This window comes from Molossus molossus, unplaced genomic scaffold, assembly GCF_014108415.1.
Source record: "Molossus molossus isolate mMolMol1 unplaced genomic scaffold, mMolMol1.p scaffold_m16_p_11, whole genome shotgun sequence".
Taxonomy (NCBI): Eukaryota; Metazoa; Chordata; class Mammalia; order Chiroptera; family Molossidae; genus Molossus; species Molossus molossus.
The window spans coordinates 72,780,143-72,798,992 of NW_023425346.1; the positions used below are offsets into that span (position 1 = coordinate 72,780,143).

At 41.8% G+C, this 18,850-nt stretch overlaps 1 pseudogene; it reads left to right on the forward strand.

Annotated features, from left to right (window-relative positions):
* The first annotated feature begins 6,514 nt into the window (after positions 1-6,514).
* Positions 6,515-17,930, forward strand: LOC118625033 (annotated as a pseudogene).
* The last annotated feature ends 920 nt before the right edge of the window (positions 17,931-18,850 follow it).

Consider the following 18,850-nt stretch of genomic DNA (forward strand, 5'->3'; position numbering starts at 1 on the left):
CTCTCCTAGCCCCTCGGGGGGTATTTTACAAGTAGATTTTTCTGGCTACACAACCCTCTCACTGCATCAGGCAACCTTTCACACAGATCCTTCTACCCGAAGGCAGCATTTTAAATAAACCCATGTGTGACCTTTTATCCAATAAAACGTCAATCTTAAATTACTAAGATAATTCATTCCTAAGGTCGAAATAGTCCTCTCAATTTACTTCTTTAATTAAGGGAGGTGTGGGGTTTGTGAGGCTTGGGCCATTAGGAAGCATAACTGTTCTGAGCCAAGATTGGGAGGCAATCCCATGCCTGTGACAGCGTGATGGAGCGAGGCTGCCAGTGAGCCAGGGTGTCAAGGATGGCAGGACAGCTCCATCTATTGTGGCCACCAACCTGAATACATAACTTGGTGTTATCACCTCCCTCAGACACATTCTCTCAAAGTGAAATTAACTTTATGGGGTGTGCAATTGTAAAGTCTTTTTGGATGGTTTTATGTAATGACCTGAGAGTTTTCAGACAAGTAACTTTTGGGCCGCTATAAACTAGAGTTAGCATTCACTTTTGGACCTCCTGGAATGCCAGAGATCAAGGGCCTAGGGGTCATCCTTCTAAAAGTAGGTACGTGCTCATGACTCACCCCTTGATGGAGCCCAGGCTAAAAGAGGAGAAGGCTGACGGAATCAGCTCAATGCAGCAGCAACTAAAAGCTGAGACTCCAGAGAGGGTCAATGGGGGAAGAAATAGGGGAACATCTGTAAAACTCTCAACAATAAAGATTAAAAAAAAAAAAAAAAAAGACCTGAGATTCCAAATCTAGGCCCTTTCTGGGTTTGCATCTTGGCCACCCACTTATGAGCTTATGTGACCTTGAGCAAATTATATGATGTCTTTAGATTTTAGTTCCCCATAAAATGAGGATGAAAATAGTACTTGTCTCACAAGCTTGTTGTAAGAATTAAACGAAGTAATAATACTTAGTATAGTGCCTGGCTCATACTAAATAATTAGAAAATGTTAACTGCTGCTAGTAGCTGTTACTGTTAACATTGTTCAGGGTGGTACTGGCGAGCATGTACGTGGAATATACCCTAGGCAAAGCGCGGTGCTTGACTCTAAAAGGTATATCTGGGTGAATAGGTCAGGGATTTGCAAACGCGCGCGCGCGTGTGTGTGTGTGTGTGTGAGAGAGAGAGAGAGAGAGAGAGAGAGAGAATGAAGAGAGGAGAAATAGGAGAGGAAAACTATATGATAACTGAAATAAAAATAGATAATATTTAATTGTGGTCTTACTCTGTAATAGATACGTTAGACAGATAGATCTTCATATAACCACTCTCATTTAATGTTCACTGTTCTCATAACACTGCGGGCAGGCATCACTGTATCCTCATCTTACAGTTGAAGAAAGGAGCCTTAGAAAGAGGCAGTGGCTGTGGGCGGCACAGGGGCTGGGAAGTGGAGGCGGGGGAGCGGCTGTGTGGTCTGGCTTGACTGGAACACAGGAGAGGACTGGCTGAGTAGAATATGATGTACCAGGTGTTCCAGAGAAGTCCTGCCCACCAGCACAGATCGTCATTGCCCACGTGAAGTCCAAGGCCATCTCTAATTCTGTCCACATGGTCATTAGTGGTGTGCTGTTTGACCAAGAAACAGAAGACTGCCTCCAGGCAGTCACCATGTCTTTGAGAGGCCGGAAGACTAAAACGCATATTTAGGACTTGTTTAATTCCAGTTTCAAACATTGTGGTAAATTCAGGGCATTTTGGAAACAGTAGCCGACGGCAAACCAGCCCCACGAAGGGGCCACTGGAGGTGAAAACTTTATGTGATTCAAGGCTGGCCACTAGATGGAGCTCTGGCAGGCATGGTAGCTTTATCTAAGGACAGTGGTTAGAACTCAAACCAACCTCCCATCCCTGTGCCTTTCATTTGTCTTTCCAGCCACTAGGAGACTAAGACCACCATCAATACTGGAGTTTCTACCCCCTCCCCATCCATATGTTTTATTATGAGTTCAGAGATAAACTATAAAAGTATAAGGAAACTTGGAAACTTCCAGATTCTTCCAGACTTTCGCCCCATTAAACTCTTTGGGAAGAAAGGTAATCTCCACGTAAAATCTCCATTAAAACAACCTTGTGGGCTTATCTGAAATTAGCACTTCCAGAATTCTTGTTCTAATTGTTGGTTTAGTTGACCTGCTTGTGTCTTGATCTTATACTTGATAAACCCCTCTAATCAGATAAGAAAAGGGTTGACGCATTTCCAGACGGTAGAACAACCTTAATGTTATTTGAAAATGGGAGTTGGTCCTGGGGTTTAGGTTTTCCCTTTTATTTGTGTGTGATTTAGTGTTCATCCTGCACTAGACACTAAAATGCATTGTTTAATTATCTGAGCTCAACACACCATTTTATAATTCATTAGTCAGTTGCTCTTTGCAAAAGCTTATTTCTTATGAAACAAAAGTGGGAATCATGCAACTGGACTATTTATCTCTCTTTAGGGGTTGGGGGTTAATATCTGATAGCTCATAACATCTTTATTATAATGCATTTATAATGATTTACTGGAATCATTCTATGGCTAAGTATCTAATGTCAAAGCTGGGATCTGGCATGAAATAAAATGCTGTATCCTTGGGTAGCTCTAGGGAGAAAACGTCCTCAGCTAATATTTTCTGTGCAATTCTACAAACTGTAATAAGGGTAGGGGTAATTGCCTTAATGTCAATTAAGCTATTAATAATGCTCATCTTGTCATTCCTAAATATAGCAGTGTCTCAATCATACATTACTATCCCCAGTTAAGATTACACAGAAATGAGATCATAGTTTATGTGGATCGGGACATAAGCAGCCAGTCTTACCTCTTTTACATAGAAGAAGGTCTGAGGGTTGATTTATTTGTTTTCGATAAAAAACAATTTCTACTTAGACATGTATATGTATTCGTAAAGGCAAGTGTTGGTAACACTTGTGAGCAGGGGCAAGTATTAAAAACTGTTCTCTGCTGCTCTTCCGCTTCTAGGTGACCAGAGTAAGGTTCCATATCAAGACTCCAGGGTCTGGGCCCCTGACGGATGGTTCAGACAGTTCGTAACAACTATCTAGGCGTTTTAGAGGTGGGAGCACCCCCTCTGGCTACCCGTGGTGCCGTGCTGTGTGTGTTGTTCCCAAGCCACTGGGAGGCACACCAGTTCCTTAGGGACAGACAACAGGGGGGAGCAAATGATACTGAGACACTGTCACAGAGTAAAGGGGCCGGTGGTCTCTCAGCAAATTTCAGCAGCCAAGGTCCAGAGTAAAGGCATATTAGGAACAGGGACTAACTAGGAGGAAGTGAACTGTGGGGTTGGGGTGAGAAGGGAGAATGTCACCGACTCCCCCAGATCGGCTCTAAATCAGACCCTCTTATCTCAGAGCGAAGAGACAGGACAGGACTCCTTTCTTAGTTGGCACTTATATTTCTCCTGGGCTAAGATTTCTCAGCAGCCACTTCCTCTGCCCCCCTTGTTGGTCATCCCGGTGAAGTGAACTTCTACTTGATGATATTTAGAGCTCATTAATTTGTCCCAAGGAAGCTTATTGTGTGGCAGTTTAATGATAGAAACCTGTTCTAATGCAAATGGACACGTAATCCCACTAAACCACTCTGTGGGTGTAAATTTGAAACAATTGCTGAGAGCTGACACCAGAGTTTAATAAGATGGAGGGCTCATTTCTGGATCCTGGTACCGGGAGACCCTGCCTGGACATCCACCCCTGGCAGTTTTAGTGCAGCCCCAGGGTTACCATGGCAATTGGGGGGGGGTGCTCCAGGGAACTCCCGCTCAGGTGGCGGGGATCTGAGCTGGGGAGTGGGCCAGAGTGCAGGAAGCAGGAGGCTGTGAGGGGAGGAAATGAAGGGTGAGGGGTGTCCTCTGCTCATTATGCGGCAGGGATCAAGGTTGAGGAGGATGTGGCTGAGACCCAGGAGGCAGCTTTCTGTCCTGGCTTATTAACATGTCGGATCCAGGCAAATCTCCATAGAAAGAGCACAAAACCTTGCCTGGGCCCCCCTTTTCCCAGCAGGTAAAGGGGGAACCTGTCTGGGGGAAGGGGGCGGTGGAAAAGAGACTGAGGTGGGGACTGTTGGTGAATTTTTTGCTGGATTATAATGCTGGTGGGCACTACATCATTCTCCAGAGAGCCCCGAATAAGGTTATTATGGGTGAAGTCATTTTTGTAATAAAGTTGGCTGTAACTCTGGGTCATAAATCATGGGTCTTGGTACTAAAAAAATTACTAAACATGCCTCCGTGACCACATACTGTCCTCCTTTTAAATACTTTGATTTTACTACAAATCCTCCATTGACTGAGATGGGGGAAATACACACAATGAGCAAATGATTCCTTCCGTCCCAGGCAGCAGCCCCGCCAGCATCTGGGCCTCCCGGAATGATTTCCTGAGGTGTGATGTTATTTATGGCGTGCTTTCTCTATCAAAAAGGCAAACAGCATCCCCAGTGACCCCGGAGCATTTGCATCATTGCTTCTCTGCTAATTGATTCATCCTCTGGCAGGGTCTGAGACACGGGCTGTTAGCTGGACACCGTCTCCCAACGGCAGATCCTGTGGATCAAGGTGCATAATAAGCAAAGATGTTAATAAAATTATTAAATGTCAAAACCGCAAAACCCACACCCACTCAGAGTCCATCAGCTCTTCTGGAACGATTCCGTAAAATACCATCTCCTCCCCTGTCCTTTTCTCCGTCTAAACTTCCTAACCTTTGTGATGTAAGGGGATTAAGGACTGTCATTAGCAATACTGATTGTTTCATTTCTTTCATAATTTCTTCCTTTCAAATAAGAGTCCGGCACAGAGTGACGGGCAATGTTATCGTGTGAAGTGCATTTCAGATGTGATAAAGCAGAAAGGAGAGTGTGGCCCCCGTGGCGGCTGTAAGAGGGACAAAGTGTGGATCTCTATAGCTCAGTGGCTGCAAAGCAGAAAATGAAGATTGTAAAAACGTCACATAAAGAAAAAATGCACAGTGGATTCGTTTTGCGATGCCCATAATTCAGTAATGCCTTTAAGTAGCTAGAAGAAATATAATAAATGTTTTTTCACAACATTGATCATACTGTATCAGAGGAAATATTAGTGTGCAGGGAGCCATGATTATACTGGTAGTAATTCTCGGTGCAGAAAACTAGTAGAAGATGGGACCCTTTATAGGCCGAACTTTTATTGGCTGCAGTTATTTACCTTTAAGAATACATTGTCCTATAGCTAAATATTTTTGTGAAAATTCAAACGAGCACCCTCAGTAAATCAGAAACCCTGCCACCGTTTTACAGAATTTATATTTTTTTCCTGCAGGTGCCCCGATGTGTTCCAGAATACAAAACCAGCCAATTGACCATGTAAAAAATCCTAGAATGTCTGTAAAACAGATTCTTCTTCTGTATTCTGAACCCAGATAGAAGCAGACAGGTTTATGGCATGTGATTCCATCCAAATGCCACCTGTATATATATAACGTCACTCTGAAGAAATTAAACGGATTATTAGATTATATGCCCCAGTAAAACTGAAGCTGTAAGCCTAGAGGGGATATGCATGTCCTACAATTGCTTTTTTTTTTTTTTTGGCCTGAAACACTGATGAAAGCTTTTCAAGGCATTTTTTTTCTTTTGGGCAAAAAGACGGCAACTGATCCTTATGCCAGCCTCTCGCTCTGTGGACTGGCAGGAGCTGGCATGCGGTGGCCGTGGCAACCTTGGTGCAGGAGGCCCCCGCACGGCAAGGAAAAGTTCCACTTTCATTCTTGAGGGATCCCAGAGCTCGGCTCCAGAAATCACTGAATCAGGGTTTCAGGGTGCACAGCTAAGAGCTCGCCCAGCCAGATCCTGCAGGCCTAAAAGGAGAGATGAGATCTGGGCGTGCGAATTCTCCAGCTACTCCCCACAAGCCTTGCTGTGAAAATCACAGAGAAGCAAGAAGCCAGAGAGTGTGCTGGTGGAGATACTCTGAGCTCAGAGACAGGAGCAAGGCATTCTTTCTCTTCAGAATCTGGATACTCCAGCTTGCAGTTCAAAGGCCTTGGACAAGCAAACAGACCTGGCCAGAGGCTGCGGATTTGCCTGCTCCGTTTCGGGGCACATCTCCCCTAACTCCCACTGACACACGTGGGAAGAATTGCCCAGACTTTCCTGTGGAGACATTTTGGCCTGGCGCCCTTTGCTTACAGCAAGTCCCAGGTCTCATGCCCACGTGCTCCTTCAGTACCGTTGCTGTGACGTCCTTCCTCCTCCAGCATTTGGGCACAAGGAGGGTGTATCAGCTAAAGGGCATTCGGAGCTTTTTATGTCTTGATTTTAGTATTGTTTACTAGACTTGAGTAGATATTTTGTTTGTTTTGCTTCCCCCTCCTCTAAGAAGGAGGAAGTGAAAGAGGGTACCTTGAAGTTCTTACCTGCTTCAAAGAGGCAGGCAGCTGAAGGGAAAATCTCCCAGCGTGAGGGAGCCTACGATGGAGAAAGAGCTTGCCACAAGGTGACGGTTTCTCTGAAGGAGCGCCACCTGGGAAGGTGGTAAGCAGTCACCGGCGTGCTCAGCACTGACATAGACATAAATAACTCACAGGCCCAGGTGACCTAACAGGCTTCTGTGGAGAGTTTTCCCCTAATACGGGGGAGGGGGACACTTTTTTAAAATCTTGTTAAAAGTGACACTGTTCTAGGTACTTCCAAGCAGCAGCAGCTGTTCTCAGAGCATTTTTTTAATGAAGATTATTTTGTTTAATCAGTAATTGCCTGGCAGTTGAAAGAGGGCAATTTAAAACAAACAAAAATAATTTTGGAGGTCAATAACTCTATGAATTCCCTCTTTAGATATGTTATCCCACTGATGAGTTGTTGTTAAAGATCAGTGAGATCTTCTCTCTCCTTTCCTCCCTTCTTTCTCCTTCCTTTTTCTTTTCTTCCTCCTCTCCTTTATTTTTCTTTCCTTTTCTGCTCTTTCCCATCTTCTTTCTCTTCTTACTCAATGACTTGGAAAAAAAATTTTAATGAACTTCTTAAAGCAATTCCGCAGTAATGACAATGTTCAGGGTCATAGATGCCTTCCCCGGAGTGTTTAACACTGGAGGTGAAAGAAACTTCCATTTTTGCTGTGTATGCAGTATGCTTGCAAAAATATCTGGGTGTGCTTAGGAGGGTCAGAGGGGCCCTTGGAGAGTAGACCCACTATAATTTCAGAAAAATTAAAAAACAAAAACAAAGCAACAATAACAGAACCACAGACTTTGGAAACTACGTAGTAAATAAATGGGATGAGCTTTGCATTACTTAGTATTCAGCTTTAATTATTGACCTATATTGTGGCCAGATAAAGAATGTAGACAACATTTGAGAATACAGAATATTTGATTACAATATATAAAACATATTTTAAAAATGAGATACACTTGTAATTATCTTTATGTCCGCTGGATGTCACTGTTGCATACGACTGGCAGTATAAACTTCCCACTTAGGCATCTGAAACTGGTATTTTAAGGACTGTCATGTTACCTCCTTGGTGCTCTACCTTTTGATTGACCACGTGCTATATGCTGACATGACTCTCTTCTCCATTCAGTACAGCCAGCTTGATTCTCAGTTATGGCACTCTACTGGGAATTCTCATTTACACAGGACGAGATTCTCCGTACACAATGATCGTCTTTACTATGTTTAAAAGGCGTATGGTACTTTTATAATAGTTTCCAACATTGTGTATTAATTATAACTAGCACATTCTGGATACCAAATGGAGTGAAGTGAAAACATAACCATAAAATACCCTGGATTTATAAAGTGCCCCTTTCCCTCCTCAAAGAGCTTACAACAATTTTCATATCTATTTGCTCATCTGTCTTTCTAGCATCCCTCGGGGGTTACCTGCTTTAATGCTTCTATGAGTCAAAGTTGACCTGTGAAATAAATTGAATGAAGTAATTATTTGCACTGGCATCCCAGGAGTAAAGCAAAAGCAAACACTGAAAATATGTTCCAGACAGCTAATTCTAGTTTGTGAAAGTAACTCGTTGAAATTTTGGTATTTCTGGGTGTTTTTTCCAGTTACCGTTATAATTCCTTAATTCATGGACCCTTTAACTCTTCTTTTAAACATTCATCTTAAAAAAATATCTAGGCCATCTTGTGCAGCTGGCATTATGCAAAAATTAGATCTGGAGACTTTTCCAACCTGAAAAACGCCTTCCCCGGTAAGTGTTAGACTAGGGCAACATCAGTGAAAAGAAATGGGAGAACCAATTGGCTTTCTCTAGAGTTAGAGATGACCACGAGCTTCAATTTAGCTGCCCAGTTTAGTCTCTTCCTTTTGCCTAAAACCTTGGAGTTGTTTTCTTTAACTTCCTCCCATGCCTTTGCGTTGGGGAAGCCAGAGCTGTTCTTGGAGGACTATTGGCCTAGATTTTGGGGGAAGGGGGATGGGAGGTCTCTCTGTTCTAGTGAACTATCAGAGAGCTGTGTTGCCTGCCATCTACGGATGCTTTGATCCAAAATTTCAGTCATTGTTTCCACATTTAGGGGCTGGAATGAACATCAAAGACGTGGGTGTACGGAATTTACTGAATGCCAGAGAAGTACAATAACATACAGAGGATATAAGCAAATCCCAGTGGCAAAATTTGCTGCCAATTCTTGCACATAATAGAGGTCCTAAAGTGACAGTCTCTCTTTGACAAATGCATAATGATATCAATGCCAAGGGAAGGAACTAGCATACTGAGAGGTGAATAAAGGAGTTGGGAACAATTCAGTGGGCTCGCACATTTCCTCAGTGTGTTTTTACACGGCAAGGAAAGCAGATGACACAAATGCATTAGGTAATCGTTGGACAAGGCTGCAAACTCACCCGCAGTTTCAATCCGACCTGGCTCTATCGGGATCCAGCTCTAAAGATGAAAATAAAATGTGATTAGAAATCATTCATCTTCTGGAAGGGGGGGGGAGGGACAAGTAAAGTGAAAATAGCTTTCTTGTTCTGTCTCGGATGGTTCCAGATTTTAAAGCCCATATGTTGTTTGCTCTAACTTCTTCGCCTCCCAGGGCCAATGCGTTCCAAATGCTCAGCTTGTGCGCTGCACCCAGTAGTCTAGGAAGCCGGGGCTCGTTGGTATCTACAGTCTTTGCTCAAATATGAATTGATTTTGGTTAATTTCAGTGGGTGCACATACAGTAAAATGCACAGAGCTGAAACCACGGAACTCAGGCCGTTGTGTGATCATCTAAAATCCTACTTTCAAGCTCCTTTAAGTTTTATTTTTGAAATAAAAACAGTAAAACGACTGTAAAAAGTTTCCAAAAAGCGTTGACATTATGAGCAATTGCTAACCAAGGCTATTCCCAGAATGATCACGCAAATTTGGATATAATTCTAGAAAAGCTAACTGCCCTGCAGTGCCAGCTATAAATATTTCCTTCAGAAGGTGATTTGAGAAGGGCCCTGTGGACGAGGCTCTAGCCTCCAGGGCCAGGTATCTGAATAGAGGCAGACCGTGCAGCTGTGGCCAGGGCCGGCCGGGGAGGCAGAGGCCGACTCCTGCCCTTCGGCTGCAATCCTTGGCCTGTGGAGGCGAGTGCGGAAGGTCTCCTACAGGCTGCTTTGAAAACCGGCCCGGGCATGGATGCGTAGAGAAAGAAGTCTCCCAAAGGCCACAGTACTTGGAAATCGCCTGATAGGGTTAATGAGCACAGTCTGGTCACAAGTCAACCACAAGCAAAATCGAGATATGTGTGTTTATTTGAAACCCTCCTTGGCCGAGCAAGAAGTTGTGCCAACTGCACATGGAGTCAGCGTGTCCTTCCTGTGTGCTAGGCCGTCAGAGCCGACCCGCTAACACACACCGAGACCATTTCCTACCCAGGCTCCACAGTTCTGGAAATGTTTCTTCTGTGGCCTTGTACGGCATAATAATGCAGTTCATGGAAGGATCCTGCTCTGTTTATTGTGTATTATTGTTAAGTAAATGCGATGATTATTCATTATTTCAAACTCTATGATGAAATGACTGAGTACCCAGCAACATTAGGAAATAGACAAACAAGTATTCAACTGGCTGGATGAACCATGGCTTTCTGGCATTAAAAGTGTAATATTTATGAGTTAATTTAATCATAGAAGAAAATATTGAGTAGGTGACTGAGTAAAATGATGACTGTGTATTATGTGTTTGCCATGCAGCTGGATAAACATATTCAACGACAGACCTTGGCAAGAACTGCAAAGATGCTCTTGACAATACTATGAATAAATATTAGGTGCTGCCTAGAATTCACTGCATTTGAGGTCTTGAGCAAAGCCAGATGAGTTTTAGCTGGAAAATGTAGAAGAAACCGTGTATGTACATTGAGATTATGTAAACACTGGAGTCTTTCTCTGCTGCCCAGGGATTGCGCTAACATTCATTTTCATCTACATCACTGAGAGATTTTTTTTTTTTTTTACTCATTATCTTTGCACTTCTAGGAGTGTACGTTAGCATTAAGACCCATCTTTTGGGAAACTCATGGTATGTTTTTCAACAACAAGGACTTGGAGGGAGAGAGGCTCCATAGAGCTGACAATAGAGATTGTGTTTTGTAGTGACCCAATCCAATCTATGTGAAACAGTAAATTAAAAAATTCTGTAGATTGCTTCTTGCATTTCTCTAGAATAGATGGTTTCTGATTCCAAGAAGGACAATAAGAAACCAATAGTTGTGTAGATATTTTGAAGAAAAGAGATGAGCAATATCAAGTCTTTTAACAAAGCATTTGGAAAGGAAGCAGCGAAATATGCCATTGTGAGTTTTTTCCCTGCAAGGTTGTTATTTTACCAATAAGGAAAAGATCTTTTCCAGCTTTATTGAGATATGATTGACATATAACATTGTGTAAGTTTCAGTTGTACATGTTTAGTTGATACACTTATATATTGGAAAACGATGACTACTATAACGTTAGCTAACACCTCCATCACTTCACATAACTGCCATTTCAAGTATTTAATACAGTGTTGTTAACTATAAATCACCATATTTAAGGTTAGACCCCCAAACTTATGCATCTTATAACTGAATGTTTGTATCCTTTGATCAATGGCTCCCCATTTCCTTCATTCCCCGCTCCTTTGGGTGAGGGTTAACAACAACAACAAAAATGTCTATTCAGTTTCTCTGCCCATTTATAAATCAGTTTTTTTTTTTTTTTTGGCTATTGAATTATGAGTTTGTTATGTATTTTGGATATTAACCCATTAGAAATATATTATTTGCAAATATTCTTTCCCATTCCATAAGTTGCCGTTTCATTTTGTTGATTCTTTTGCTATGCAGAAGCTTTTTTATTTTGATGTAACCCCCCTTATTAATTTTTGCATTTGTTGTTTGTGCCTTTTTGGCATCATATCCAAAAAAATCATTGCCAAGACTAATGTCAAGAAGACTTTCCCCTATGCTTTCTTTAGGAGTTTTATGATTTTAGATCTTATATTTAAGTATTTGGTCCATTCTCAGTTAATATTTGTATATGGTATAAAACAGGGCTCAATTTCATTCTTCTGTATGTGGTTATTCAGTTTTCCTAACACTATTTATTGAAGAGATTCTCCTTTTCCCATTATGTGTTCTTGACACACTTGTCAAATAGTAGTTTATTATATATGCAAGGGTTTATTTCTGGGCTTCTATTTTATTCCATTGGTCTATGTGTCTGTTTTTATGCCAGGGCCATACTGTTTTAATCGCTATAGCTTTGTCATATAGTTTGAAATCAGGAAGTGTGATGCCTCTACCTTTTGATCTTTTTCAATATTGCTTTGGCTATTCAGGACTTTTTGTGGTTCCACATGAATATTAGGATTTTATTTTATTTTATTTATTTATTTATTTTTTATTATTATTATTTTTTAATCCTCACCCGAGGATATTTTTCCATTTTTTGTACAGATAGAGTGGGAGGGAGAGAGAGGAAGGGAGAGAGAGAGAGAAACATCGACGTGAAGGGACACATCGAGTGGCTGCCACCCGCACGACCAACCAGGGCCAGGGACAAACTGCAACCGAAGTACGTGCCCTTAGCGGGAACCGAACCCGGGTCTCTCCGGACCGCAGGCCGACGCTCTAACCGCTGAGCCAAACTGGCCAGGGCAGGATTTTAAAATTTTTCTTGAAAAATGCCAATAGAATTTTGATAGAGATTGCATTGAATCTGTAGATGGCTTTGGGTAGTATGAACATTGTCTTTTGTAGGCAGCATATAGTTGGGTCTTGTTTTTTAATCTATTCACCTACTTTATGCCTTTTGATTGGAAATTTTAAATTATTTACATTAAAGTAATTGTTGATAGTAATTATTGATAAAGACTTGCTAATGCCATCTTATTGTTTTCTGGTGGTTAGTAGTTACCTTGTTTCTTTCCCTCTTACTGCCTTCCTTTGTGAACTGATGATTTTTTTTGGTAATGATATGACTTTTTTTGTGTGAATCTACTGTAAGTTTTTGCTTTATGGTTACCATGAGGCTTATAAAAACATCTTAGGCTAACAACAACTGAACTTCAGTTGCATACAAAACCTATACCCTTTTACACTATCCACCCTCCCATTTATGTTTTTGATGTTACAATTTACTTCTTTTTATATTGTGTATTCCTTAACAAATTATTGTAGCAATAGTTATTTTTAATACCCTTGTCCTTTAAGAATATTCTAATTAAGATCTTCGCTTTTGATTTTCTAGAGAACACACACTGTCTCTAGAATAATAACAGTAGAAGAAGAACTGTGGTCTCTGGGCCACAGTGTAGGTGCTGCAGTTTTCTGCTCAATCAGTGAATTTCCTAGATTACTTTTTATTGTGTTGTCTTAGCATTAAAACACGAGGCTAGACTGCATCAGAGAACTTAGCAGAGACTTCTGGGAAAAAGCTCCTATGTCAGCTTGGGTATTTTGGATTCTAGTCTCAGTTGTATGACCCTGGACAAGTCACTTAGCTCCTTTGTACCTCCATTTCCAATCTGTAAAATTATAATGTGTTTGCCTATCTTTAAGAATCTGATTGTGAGACTCTTAGATAGACTCTTTAGATAGATTTGATAATCTATCTAAAACTATAGTTTCTTTTGTTATTAAACCACAACACATTTAATTTAAAATCTGCTTTGTTCCAGAAAGGAATCTTCCCTTAGAGAAGTTAACATACAAATTTAAGATATTATTATGATTACAACTAACATATCCAAGCAAATATTATGACTCAGAAGCTTAAGTTTTTCTTATTTTCATTTGAAGAAACCTCTAAAATATTATTTTTGAAAGGAAATCTAGCTCACTTTCCAAATACTCTGTCCTCTTGGTGTCATTCTTAAGTGGATACATTCTATTTCAACATGCATTTAACAAATAAATGTTTGGGGTGCTTGGACCAAGCAGTGCAGCTAGAAGTAGCAAAAGGGGTGTTTTGCAGGTAATCTCCATGACTTGGTGATGGGTTGGATTTGGGAAAGTGATAAAGAACATGGTGCCAAAGATGACTCCCAGACTTCTAAAACAGAAGATGGGAGAAGAAAGAGATTTGGAGGAATAATCAGAAATTCAGTTTTGAATATATTAAATATGAAACACCGGTGAAACATCAAAAAAAAACAAAAAAAAAATCCAGGAAAAGACCATAAAGGAAGCTATGGTGATAAAAGAGCACTGGGTTCAAAGGCAAAGGACTTCAACTAAGGTCCTCACTCTGCTCCAACACGTATAAACCTGTGAGCAAGGACTTGCTCTTTCTGAGTCTTGGTTTCTTCATTTGTAAACTAAAGATATTAATGTCTATCTCATCCCCTTGTTGGGAAAGTAAAACAACAATTTTTTGAAGGCATTTTATAAAGAACTACTTTACTTCTCATTATTATCAAGACATAAGCAGTAGCACAAACAAGTTGGGACTTTCTTTCCTGGAAGCATTCCTACTGAGTAACAGACATCCTTCCCTTCTTGTCTTTTTCATAACTCACCTTGTGTCTTTGACAAGTTGTCTTGGCCTCTTCTCCTTCCTTGGTTCTCCACCTTCAGGAGGAAGTTTACAACCAGGACCTCGTCTGGAAGGGCAGGAGGAGTTAATGTGAAGACTCTCTTGAGATTCATGGTTAATTAGGGATAGAAATCATGGTTCTGGAATGTTATGGGCTTCCAGTGAATATTAATTGATTGGGCTATAGTGCTTACATTTTATTACTGTTTTAAATTGGTAGGAAGGAGAAGAGATTTTGGTCATTTGGGAGAAAACATCTCCCTGCTTGCCCACGTGGGTTTGGAACGATCTATTGCCCTCATGGAGTTGAGCCCCAGCTTGTCCCTAGAACCTGAAAAGGGACAAAAGTCACAGAAAGATGAGGGAAGAGCTAATTTCCCTCCCTAGTTATGTTTCCCCTGGGCTGAACTTCTTAATCCCTCCCTACAATGTTATATTAAATATCTGTATGTGATCAACTTTTTTTGACCACTGCAAAGCCAAGTAGGGACATGGGCTGCTAACAGCAGCGGGGTAACTCTCGTCACTGTGATCGTGAGAGGGGCAGAAAGCAGCGGCCCCTACAGAGTCTAGGACAGATTCTTAGAGGAGTAAGGCAAATAGACTCTGCTAAATACTGACTTCATAAAATTCAAGCATTTATTAGACCCCAACACTGGGGCAAGGAGCACAGAAATATCTGAAAATGCTCCCTAGTCTTATCATCTCTTTGCCAGGAGAAAGCTAGGAGATGAAAGACTTGGTCTTGGATAGTCTCTATGCTGGGACGCAAGTTTTGCTGCTTTGTTGTCTTTGTTTCCTATGTATTTTTAAAATCACCACTTCTTGCGGAGAATTTCCAAATGCAACAACAGAAAATGAAAACATAATTCAAATTATCCCCATCTTTTCCAAAATTGAGTGCTGCTTCTGTATTAAATTTTTTTTTTTCCAGCTAGGCTCTATGGCCAATATCTGAACAAAAAATGCTTATGTTCTGGATATTATATTTCTGCTCTTTAATTATTATCTCTGGTATATTTCGCATGTCTTGAAATACCCAAATAAGGAGTCCATTGTTAGCAAATTTCTGTGCCTACACAAGGAGTCACTGTAGACAGACTTGATGCTACACATCCCTGTGTACATGTATAGGTGTGAATATATGTCACCCCAAAGACAGAAAAGCCATTTGCTATGTTGTATATGGAAAGCATGTAGGACAGTATCTGCATCAGAGTAAATACTATAAAGTTTTAGCTGCAGCTGCTTTTCCTACTACTGTCAACCTGAGGGTTGTGCTGTGACCGGGGGTCAGCTCTTCTGGCTTCCTTAGCTCTACCAGCCCCTTGCATGGACACAACATATGTGCTGTGGCTTAGATATTTGTTTGCTTCTCACCTATGAGTGGCCCTTTGACCCTTTGGGATGATCATCTTGGCAGGCTCGCATTTTTGCCATTGGGTGCCCCTGGGGACCTGGGAGTGTCAGGCGAAGCCCTGAGATGGAACAGGCATGGGAGCCAACACTCTAAGCAGAGCTTCTCAAACTATTGCGGTGAAGGATTAGTTCTTGTTTCCCATCTGCCACAGCCTGATACTTTGTAAAGTCCAATCAAAATAACTTAAAAGGGAATAAAAAGCAATACACACAACATTCAAGTCCCATTTTAAAAATTAGATTCAACAGACAAATGTACACTGCCAAATGGCTCTCTCAACAGTTCTAAATGCTCCCTCTCAATTCTGTACTTGTCTCGCCTCTGAACAGTAACCAACAGATTACAGATGGCGGGCCTCACTTTGGATAGCAGTGTTATAAAGGATAGTGAGGGACCCCAATGGCCTGTCATTTCCGTGTTGTTTTCCTTCTGAGGAGCTCCAAGGGCTCTCTCTCATCACAGTCGGGACACTATGGATCAGTTTAAGGTGGTGGAACCATTGGTGTAAAGCTGGTGCACAGGGAGTGACCGAAAGGCCACCAGAAAAGGCTATTTGGTATTGGGTGCTGGCCATGCCGAGTTGGGAATTCATGCAGAGCCAAGCACTCGGCTGTTCAGTACAGATGCACAGGTGTGGGAACAGTTTGTGATAGGCAGGTTTATAGCAAATAAACACATTGTGTGATACACTGTAATCAACCATATAAACAACTTTAAAATTGTCTATACTTCATATTTCCAGCATTTGGTTTTGTTAATCATATGTCTTCCTGACAGCAATTAAATAACCTTGAGAGAAAACCTACACCTGCTGTCTCCCCTGGGGAAACTACATCTCCTTTGTGAATGACATAAGTTCTCCATAAAACATAACTGAAGATAGGAGAATTGAATTTGGAGATATGTCTCCTTTCTCTCTTGTTTTATCTCTCCTTGAATTGGAATGCAGGGTTTAGTACAGCTAATCTTTCTCTGGATTCCTACTCTGAGATTTTATTCAAACTGAAATAGTTCCCTGAGGGGCACATTCGAGACAACAGATGAATGAGGTTGTGATGAGTATCACAAAGTAGGGAAGGTCCCACACCCGCCTCGGGTGGCCTGTACTTCTCACCCAATGCTTTCAATTCATTCTGATTTATACTATGGATCTCGTCCACGTTTGTGAATACCACAGTGGTCCTTAAAACAAAACATGACAAAATGTTTGCTTTGCAAACAAGGTCCATTCATTAGGACAGGTGAATTAGAAGTCTATTTTAATGGACGTATTTTGTGGGCAAGCTGCTGGGGCTGTGAGTAGTTAAGTGCACTGCTGCCCCTCTGCCCTGGGCTTGCCAAGTCTCCTACAAGCAAAGTTCAGGGTGTCGGTGCACTAGGGTGTGTGGAGTGCTGGCCTGGGGTGGCCAGTGGTTCTGGTGGCACTGGAAGGGCAAACGGCTGCCTGGGAACTGGTGCTTCCTGCATGACAACTAACCACCTGGCTTCTACCATGCCGACCCCCCCCCCCCAACAAGTGGGCCCATCGTGGGGCCAGGGTGTAGTCCTGAGAACACCTGTCTTAGAACTGGAACTCAAGGAGCTGGCGCCACATTGTGATTTGGTGGGTGAGTAGGAACAACTATCTGAAAGAGGAACGTGCACTGGACTCTCTCACTCACTCTTAGAATAGTTCCATCCATGCTACTTACTTGATGAGAAAAATGGCTTCAAAACATAGCATTTTGTCGCTGAGAAAACATTGCCAGAGCCGTACAACCTTGATGACAGGTACAAATCTGACCCGATCTGGTCTCATGAAGAGTGGGGTTGTCCTGATACTTACCGGAATTCTACAGATTTTCTTTCTTGGCACTACAGGATAGTCCCGTCAAGGATGTGGTGGTAGTATGTGATGGATAGGGCTAAATATACTCCTGTTTCCATGGACGGTACTACAATTCTAAGGATGAATTCAAGCCAGGGAGGTTGCTAGATCACACCACCATTGACTGGTCATCTGGGGCTTTCGTGGGGACATGGCTATGTCTGACATTGGAGTGAATCTGGAAATAGTGTGGTTCTGGTTGAGATAGGACGTTTGGGAGACAACTATCTTCTCAACATTGGACCAACTAAAGATAAACTGATAGTTCCCATCTTCCAAGAATGCCTTCTTGCTGTTGGGAAGTGGCTGAGCGTCAGTGGGGAGCCTGTCTATGCATCTAAACCATGGAGGTTGTGGTTGGAAAAGAACACAGTATTTCTATGGCATACCCCAAAAGAATCAGGGCTCTTGGCCTTCAAACCCCATAACTACCTCAGCTACAAAGGTCAGGATGCTGGGAATCCAATAAAATCTGAAGTGATCTACAGATCTGGATAAAGGCCTCCTTACTTCCCTGGCCTGGTTAGCACCCTCTGCTCTCCAGTTGAGTTTGCTTGGACTGTAAAGCTGACAAGAATGGAGTGATCATTGCAGTTCAAGAGGGAAAAGACACTGATTGCTGTTTGCTGCTTTTATTTTCCTTATACAGCACCATCGTTGTAATTAACTAACTGCTTTTCCCCACCCAAATGCTTTCCCCACCCTTTCCAAAGCATTTAAATCAAAGGAACTGAGTGCATTACACCAATGTCTCCATGGACCAAGCATTTTAGTTCCATTGCTACCATACCTCTCTCTGGTCAGCAAGAAGACGGACGAAACAATTAAGCTGAGTTCATCCATTCCCACCATTGGAAATGATCTACAATGGAAACTTCCCTCCATTCTTTGTGTTTGATAAACCTACTTGCTCACTCAATGACTATAGTTAAACCAAGTCACCCTGTTGCCTATGGGAGGAAGTGGAGAGAATTTGGCAAGCTCAACTACATACTATTTATTTAGCATCAATTGTCACCAACCCTCTCTCCTCCTACCCCCCACACCCAAGTGCAGAAGAACTTGGAGGGGAAAGGAAAAGCTTGCTATGCTGCTAATGGCCAACTCTTCAGAAGTTTCCAAAGCAAATCAAGAGCTCTGAGATTCTGTCTGTTTAAGCAGTGGTTCTCAACCTTCCTAATGCTGCGACCCTGTAATACAGTTCCTCACATTGTGGTGACCCCCAACCATAAAATTATTTTTGTTGCTACTTCATAATTGTAATTTTGCTACTGTTATGTCTTAGGCAACCTCTGTGAAAGGGTCGTTCAACCCCCAAAGGGGTCACCACCCACAGGTTGAGAACCGCTGCTTTAGGGTGACATTATTAAGAAAAAGGATGTGATTCTACTCTGCCTTTTAAAATGTGATCAAATAAATGTTTATATGTTACCAAAATTTATAGGTCTCCCTATCTTTCTCTCTCTCTTTTTTTTTTTGCAATTTATTTTTTGTTGTTGTTGTTA